Raw genomic sequence first — 9,373 nt, forward strand, 5'->3', positions numbered from 1 at the left:
TGGTATTGATTCTGATCCGTTTGAGTATGACGAAGAGCCCTATAAAGATCGTCTTGATTCTTATCAAAGAGAGACAGGATTAACTGAGGCTATTCAAACAGGTACGGGTCAACTAAACGGTATTCCTATAGCAATCGGGGTTATGGATTTTCAGTTTATGGGGGGTAGTATGGGATCCGCAGTAGGCGAGAAAATCACCCGTTTGATCGAATATGCTACCAATAATTTTTTGCCTCTTATTCTAGTGTGTGCTTCCGGAGGAGCACGCATGCAAGAAGGAAGTTTGAGCTTGATGCAAATGGCTAAAATATCTTCTGCTTTATATGATTATCAATCAAATAAAAAGTTATTTTATGTATCAATTCTTACATCTCCTACTACTGGTGGAGTGACCGCGAGTTTTGGTATGTTGGGGGATATCATTATTGCTGAACCCAATGCCTATATTGCATTTGCGGGTAAAAGAGTAATTGAGCAAACATTGAATATAACAGTACCTGAAGGTTCACAGGAGGCTGAATATTTATTCCATAAGGGTTTATTCGATCCAATCGTACCACGTAATCCTTTAAAGGGTGTTCTGAGTGAGTTATTTCAGTTCCACGGTTTTTTTCCTTTGAATCAAAATTCAATCAAGTAGAGTCTTAAGTTAAATTATTTTCTTTGTAGTGAAAAGGCAGTTAGTTAGTTTATCAGAATCAAAGTCAAAGCCCGCATAATGGGCTTTGACTTTGTGACATAAAATGGAATTGTCGAAAAACGAATTTTATCTTGCTCTATTGCGTATGTTTATATAATTCAAATATAGAAAAAATATAAATATAGAGTTTTGCATCTTTCTATATCTCCCGAGAATTCTATTTTTACTAAAAATCCCTGTTCTTGGATCGGATTCTAACGAATCGAATCTTTCGACAATTTGTAATAAACTCTTTCTCAATTTGTAATAAACTCTTTCTTTATTAAATTCAAATTAGAAATTAAAATTAGAAGACAAGAACAATAGAATAATAATAATAAGAAAAGTAGGAATAAAGTAAGATAATAAAGAAAGTGGATTATCTTATCATACACCTATTTTATTTCATTTAGAAAGATGGGCAAGTCCCTTTATTTAATTCTACATTCCTTGCACTTATTAGATAAGATATATATATTAGATATATATACTCGCTTAGATATACTTAGTATTTAGATATACTTAGTATTTAGATATACTTAGTATAATATTTAGATATACTTAGTATTTAGATATACTTAGTATAATATTTAGATATACTTAGTATTTCGATATACTTAGTATAATATTTAGATATACTTAGTATAATATACGAATTATAATATAATTATTATAAGATATATTTATAACTAACTTTATAACTAACAATATAACAATAACAGGTACGAATATTAAATTGAGGTACCCATTTTATGACAATTCCCTCTATTTTTGTGCCTTTAGTAGGCCTAGTATTTCCGGCAATTGCAATGGCTTCTTTATCTTTGTATGTTCAAAAAACTAAGATTTTTTAGATTCGATGGGGCCAAGGCCAAGACCAAATCTTATCTATTTTTTTTTTCACGACTTAGATGCCACGGATATCTATTTAGTAGAATATTGTATAACATCCATCCGGCTTCCCCGAACATAAATGAAAAAGCTCCTCTTATGCATACGTAAACATGATATAGGGGTAAATGAATTATAGCAAGTGGATCGGTACCGGACGAATGTATGAAATTAAAGTCTATATATCTAGTAGATCTGTATAGGGGATCATATAAAGGGGATGATTTTAGATCTAAGCAATTTGATGAATTACTTCTAAAAGTTCATATCAAAATAGCACTAGTTGATGAGAGTTACTTCGGAAACAAAAAAAGTAAAGTCAAATTTTTTTGCTTATTTTCTCAATTCCAATAAAATGCAACTGGATCTAGTATGTATGAGTTGGCGATCAGAATCTATATGGATAGAATTTATAGTGGGGTCTCGAAAAACAAGCAATTTCTGCTGGGCCTTTATTCTTTTTTTTGGTTCATTAGGGTTTTTATTAGTTGGAACTTCTAGTTATCTTGGTAGGAATTTGATATCTTTATTTCCGTCTCAGCAAATAGTTTTTTTTCCACAAGGAATCGTGATGTCTTTCTATGGGATCGCGGGTCTCTTTATTAGTTCCTATTTGTGGTGCACGATTTTTTGGAATGTAGGTAGTGGTTATGATCGATTCGATAGAAAAGAGGGAATAGTATGTATTTTTCGTTGGGGTTTTCCTGGAAAAAATCGTCGCATCTTTCTACGATTCCTTATGAAAGATATTCAGTCCATCAGAATAGAAGTTAAAGAGGGTATTTATGCTCGGCGTGTCCTTTATATGGAAATCAGAGGCCAGGGGGCCGTTCCCTTGACTCGTACTGATGAGAATTTGACTCCACGAGAAATTGAGCAAAAAGCTGCTGAATTGGCCTATTTTTTGCGTGTACCGATTGAAGTCTTTTGAAATGAATTGCAGAATAAATGCTTTCTCGGCAGGAGGAAAAAACTCAAGACAAGAAGCCTCTTTTTTCTATAGCAGAACTAAACTGAAGTTTCTTAAGAATGCCCACTCGAACCAAAGAAGACGTATACGGAAGAGTCATAACATAAAACAAAACTGTTTTTTTTTTTTTGTCCACAAAAATTGTTTTTTATGCGTCTGTAAATGTAAAACCACTCAACTTAATTCAGTAACAAAACAAGCAAGAAATCGAAATAATGGATTCATCTCATATATCAAAGTATTTCGAAATATTTAACTTTTTATTTTCAATATTTGGAGTTGATACGTTAGATACAGATAGATTATATCTTGTAAATTTTCTCTACTTTCCTTTTGTCAATCAGCCCCTCCCCTTTTATCCTTTCTTTTGTGCTCCTTAAGAACTAAACAAGTAGATTTCTTTCTTATAACATAATGATAAATGTAATGATAACTTTTCTGTCTTTTTTTGTCACTCATTTTTGATCATCATAATATTTTTCATAATTTTTTTTTTTTCAATTATTCCCGGACTCTAGACTATATACAGTCTAGATAACCCGCGAAAATTTTTCGACATATTTGATTGATATCTTGATATAGACAGGGAGCTCCTTCGTCTCAAAATCTGAATAGAATAATCTTTATTATTTGAAGCGGTTCTTTCGGGCAGTTATCGAAAGAGGGCAATTGCTTCGAATTTGATCAATTGAGATATCTGGAAACAATAATATATATATATATTTCATTCGAACATTCGAATTCAAAGTGGATTCTTATTTTCTATTTCTGTACTCTTTTTAGATTCAAGGACTAAGCACTGAATCAAAAAAAAAAAAAACAGAGAATAGATTCATGGGCCCCTACCTTATAATTTATCTTATAATTTATAATATAATGAAAGTCATGCTTGATAGAAAGATTAGATCACATAAAGTCAACGAATGAGGTGGGTTCATTAACAATTCACAGATGAAAAAATGGCAAAAAAGAAAGCATTCACTCCCCTTCTATATTTTGCATCTATAGTATTTTTGCCCTGGTGGATCTCTCTCTCATTTAATAAAAGTCTGAAATCTTGGATTACTAATTGGTGGAATACTAGGCAATCCGAAACTTTTTTGAATGATATTCAAGAAAAAAGTATTCTAGAACAATTCATAGAAGTAGAGGAACTCCTCCTGTTGGACGAAATGATAAAAGAATACCCGGAAACACATCTACAAAAACTTCGTATAGGAATCCACAAAGAAACGATCCAATTGATCAAGATGCACAATGAGGATCGTATCCATACGATTTTGCACTTCTCGACAAATCTAATCTGTTTCGTTATTCTAAGTGGTTATTCTATTTTGGGTAATGAAGAACTTGTTATTCTTAACTCTTGGGTTCAAGAATTCCTATATAATTTAAGCGACACAATAAAAGCTTTTTCTATTCTTTTATTAACTGAGTTCTGTGTCGGATTCCATTCGCACCACGGTTGGGAACTAATGATTGGCTATATCTACAAAGATTTTGGATTTGCTCATAATGATCAAATTATATCTGTTCTTGCTTGTACCCTTCCAGTCATTCTAGATACAATTTTTAAATATTCGATCTTTCGTTATTTAAATCATGTATCGCCGTCACTTGTAGTTATTTATCATTCACTGACTGACTGAAAAATGATTCACGGATTCAATTAGAATCTTTCTTACTTTGTATATAAGCAAAGAATGCAAAGTCGTACTTACTTTACTCTTTCTACCCATCAGGGGAATACAATTCCTCCTCTATTTCAGTAAATTTTTTTTTTTTTCAGTAAAAGTAAATAGCAGAATCGTGGATAGGGAACTATACTAGTGACCTACCTAATTTTATTGTAGAAATTTTCGGGATCAATGATTGTACCATGCAAACTAGAAATACTTTTTCTTGGATAAAGGAGGAGATTACTCGATCCATTTCCGTATCGCTCATGATCTATATAATAACCGGGGCATCCATTTCAAATGCATATCCCATTTTTGCGCAGCAGGGGTATGAAAATCCACGAGAAGCAACTGGGCGTATTGTATGTGCCAATTGCCATTTAGCTAATAAACCCGTGGATATTGAGGTTCCACAAGCGGTACTTCCTGATACTGTATTTGAAGCGGTTGTTAGAATTCCTTATGATATGCAACTGAAACAAGTTCTTGCTAATGGTAAGAAAGGGGCTTTGAATGTGGGTGCTGTTCTTATTTTACCGGAGGGGTTTGAGTTAGCCCCACCTGATCGTATTTCGCCCGAGATGAAAGAAAAGATAGGCAATCTGTCTTTTCAGAACTACCGCCCCACTCAGAAAAATATTCTTGTGATAGGTCCTGTTCCTGGTCAAAAATATAGTGAAATCACCTTTCCTATTCTTTCCCCAGACCCTGCTAGTAATAAGGATGTTCATTTCTTAAAATATCCCATATACGTAGGCGGAAATAGGGGAAGGGGTCAGATTTATCCCGACGGGAACAAAAGTAACAATACAATTTATAATGCTACGGCAACAGGTATAGTAAGCAAAATCATACGAAAAGAAAAAGGGGGGTACGAAATAACCATAACGGATGCATTGGATGGACATCAAGTGGTTGATATTATCCCCCCAGGACCAGAACTTCTTGTTTCAGAGGGTGAATCTATCAAACTTGATCAACCATTAACAAGTAATCCTAATGTGGGTGGATTTGGTCAGGGGGATGCAGAAATAGTACTTCAAGATCCACTACGTGTCCAAGGCCTTTTGTTCTTCTTGGCATCTATTGTTTTTGCACAAATCTTTTTGGTTCTTAAAAAGAAACAATTTGAAAAGGTTCAAGTGTCCGAAATGAATTTCTAGATCCGTGGATTTATCAACATCAAATTTGTAAAAAAGAACAAATTCTTCCTGGCAATTAGGTTAGGTATGATGAAAAAAGTATGAAAAGTCTTTTGCTTGTTTATATTCTTTCTCTAGGAATTACTTTTACCGCATTCAAAATCTGTATATTGTGAAGAAGACTATTTGTCTTTACCCCTTCTTTTCTTTTTTCAATCTAAATGGGAGGGGTGTAATTATATCCCTATTGTCAGATTGAAATGTCACAGAATGGGTTTTGTTTTCTAAATTCAATTTGATTAGATACTAAACATAAGATAAGTAAGCGGAGAATAGAAAGGAAGGATAAATGAGGGGAACAAATAATTACAGGGAGTATTCTTCGTCTTCCTAGCCTTCGGCACAAGAAAAGGATGTGTAAAATTCCTTTTCTTGTGTCGAAATAATAACAATTCCGGATCCCATTCGTCAAAGATTTCTATTCTTAGTTTATATTTTTCCAGATTTTTCAGAACCCTTTATTTTTTTAGATTTACTTATAATAGATAATAGATTATAATAGATAATAGAATAAGTAATAAAGTAATCGAATAAGTAATAAGGATAATATAATAAGTATAAAATAAGTATAAATAAGTATAAAATAAGTATAAGTATAAATAAGTATAATATAATATAATAAGTAATGGACAACCAAAAAAAAGAGAAGGAATCCTTTTTTTTATAAATATAAAATAGAAGCAAGGCGATGAACTTATAAAAAAATTTCAAACTTTGATGAAATACTAAAATAAATAGAGTAAGGTTAGACTAGTCTAGAAAGGGTTTGCTTGATATCTGGTCGACAGAAAAAAAAAAGAAATATTAAAATTAAATATTAAAATATTAAAATTAAATATTAAAAAAAATTAAATATTAAAATTAAATATATATTGTGATTGTGTCATCCAGGAAAAGGAAATTGAGTGATTCCTTTTTTTCTTCTAACCTTGAAAGTATCGATAGATACTATCGAAGAACAGATGCTATGAATCAATTAATCGAGTTCATTTTTCAAAAACATCATCGGAAAAAGTGATCTATTTGTTGTCATTTATATTTATACGAACAAAATATTATGATCATTAAGAATTCAACGGGACCCCTCCTCGCGAATCAGACAAAGAAAGAGGAGGCGGGCCCCGTTGAGTTCTTACACTTTCATGCCTATAACTTAGTTCATCCCATTATTACATATTACAGGGACGAACCCAATCCAGAATATGAACCATAAAAGAAAATACCTATTAAACCGATCACAGGAATACCAGTTACCGTACCTATTATCCAAAGAGGAATCCTTCCAGTAGTATCGGCCATTTATCCCGCTTCCCTCCACATTTCATCAAGTGGTCATGCTAAAGACATAAACAGTCATAGATAATTATGAGATGCAATCCTTCCGAATGGGATAAGAGAATTCCTACTATTATTTAGTATTCTACTACTCTTTTTTTCTTAATTGAAGAAATAATTGGAAAATAAAACAGCAAGTACAAAAATGAGTAATAACCCCCAGTAGAGACTGGTACGATTCAATTCAACATTTTGTTCGTTCGGGTTTGATTGTGTCATAGCTCTATAATTAATTCGGATTAGGTTTATCGTTGGATGAACTGCATTGCTGATATTGACCCCAAAAAAGAAACGGTAGGTACAGCTAGTCCGTGAACAGCCAACCATCGCACTGTAAAAATTGGATAGGTTCGATCTATGGTCATTGGGTCCTCCTAAAAAGATCTACTAAATTCATCGAGTTGTTCCAAAGAATCAAAACGGCCGGTTATTAATGGAATTCCTTGTCGGCTCTCTGTAAAATACTCGTTTGGACGAGGGCTTCCAAACACATCATAAGCTAAACCTGTGCTGACGAATAACCAACCCGCAATGAATAGGGAAGGTATAGTAATACTATGAATGATCCAGTATCGAATACTGGTAATAATATCAGCAAAAGAACGTTCTCCTGTGCTTCCAGACATGCTGAGCTCCGCATATTCTTGTAGGGGATCGATTCCGTAAAAGATGAGATCAGTAAACGGAAATTCACTGAAATTCAATCTTTGTGAGATCGTCAATATTGTACCAAAGGTATTTTTAGAGTATACCGAATCAGTATAGCTATCCTTCTTCTGACACAGCAACGCAATTTCAAACAGTATATCGACATGAAGTGCTAGATAATTTCTTTCTTCTTCTTGCTTGTCGATGTATAACCACGTATCATGCGATAGAAAATTCCTCAAATTCCTGGAATATAATATAGGGGATTCTATTATTGGTTTGGGGCTAGAAACGGAAGATCAGGTAACCCGTGAATCCAACAAGTTTATAATAATTCATGAAGGAAATTATCATATTTCCGCAAGTCAATTAGATGCGAAATCTAAAAATTGACTTTTTTTCGTAATTGCATAAGAGGTTTTGTTTTTTGTTGTAAGCCCTCCTTTTTTTATTTTAAGGAATTGCTTAGTCGTCTAGTAACAAGTAAGAGTAGTCGATAGTATTAGATATAGATAAAAAAAAGAGCAAGGAATAAAAAAAAAATTCTACTAATCAATATTTGTGAGGCGGCCTTTCTTGTATTCTTGTATTAGATCCAAAGGTTTTTTCTTGACCTAACTACAAAGATGATGAATCTATTTCTTTTTCTTTTCTACTCTTGTCCTGCCGCTCTATTTTTGTGAATACCGTTTAGAATGATTGATGAATCAAAAAATTTCAATTGAACTTATTCTTTCAATTGGTATTTTTGCTTATCCCCGTCTCTTTTAAAAATTGAAACTTAGGTAAGTGCTTTATAAACATATGTATAAAAAGAACATATTTCATTTAGCTCCTTCATGCCTACTCTAACTAGTTATTTCGGTTTTTTACTAGCGGCTTTAACTATAACCTCAGCTCTATTTATTGGTCTGAGTAAGATACGACTTATTTGAAAATTAATTGAATGAACGAACAATTAATAAAAACAAAGTTTTCTGTCCTATTCCATATATTCTATAGTTCCTTACCGTGTTAATTATCAATTATTAGTTATTGATATTCATGGGCAATAGAGATTAATATTTAGGGATAGATATTACCTTTCTTTTTCTCCTTTCAAATAAATTGAAATGATTGAAGTTTTTCTATTTGGAATCGTCTTAGGTCTAATTCCTATTACTTTGGCTGGATTATTCGTAACCGCATATTTACAATACATACGTGGTGATCAGTTGGACCTTTGATTAATTAACATCTCTTTTTTTGACTGACCCCTTTAATTTTAATTTAATTAATTTAATTCAAGGAGGTCAAATTCGAATTGCTGTTCAATTTTTTTTTTTTTTTTTTTTTTTTCAGTTCGGTGTAATTTTCGACTTAACAAGAGCGGAATCACGCTCTGTAGGATTTGAACCTACGACATTGGGTTTTGGAGACCCACGTTCTACCGAACTGAACTAAGAGCGCTTTCTTATCATAATAAATAAGACTGTAAAAAAGAGGATTCTTTTATTTTATAACCCCAATACATCGTGCACACCTATACTATCATATATCATATATAATATGAGAAAATGATAGATTATGTATGCTTAATTTTAATCAATCTAAAACTAAAATGGCTCCCTCCTTACTGCTCAAAGGAGAAGTAATAGGTAGGGATGACAGGATTTGAACCCGTGACATTTTGTACCCAAAACAAACGCGCTACCAAGCTGCGCTACATCCCTTTCAATTGGCCTACGATGTTATTGTAGAGAATCCCTGTCTTGTTTTCCACACCCTTATTTCATCTATTGATATACAAAAATTATCTTTCCATTTCCTCTTTTTGGTCTCATATCATATAACAACCATATAATGAATAATAAATGAATCTTTTTGGCGGGAATTCTCAGGCAGAAAGGGACCTATTTTGCTGTTTTAAGAAAAGGAAAATCTTATCTATCGAATCATTGTACATTTAAATTTTAATTTTGAATTAGGA

The 9,373-nt window shown here is 32.7% G+C and overlaps 2 non-coding genes across 2 annotated transcripts; both read right to left on the reverse strand.

Moving 5' to 3' along the window:
• Positions 1-8,779: 8,779 nt before the first annotated feature.
• Positions 8,780-8,853, reverse strand: TRNAW-CCA (transfer RNA tryptophan (anticodon CCA)). The gene has a single exon. It is a non-coding gene; the product is annotated as a tRNA-Trp (tRNA).
• Positions 8,854-9,042: 189 nt separating this feature from the next.
• TRNAP-UGG (transfer RNA proline (anticodon UGG)) lies at positions 9,043-9,116 on the reverse strand. The gene has a single exon. It is a non-coding gene; the product is annotated as a tRNA-Pro (tRNA).
• Positions 9,117-9,373: the final 257 nt, after the last annotated feature.

The sequence above is a fragment of the Durio zibethinus genome, unplaced genomic scaffold, assembly GCF_047325235.1.
Source record: "Durio zibethinus cultivar Kanyao isolate XHJ-2024 unplaced genomic scaffold, ASM4732523v1 HiC_scaffold_215, whole genome shotgun sequence".
Taxonomy (NCBI): Eukaryota; Viridiplantae; Streptophyta; class Magnoliopsida; order Malvales; family Malvaceae; genus Durio; species Durio zibethinus.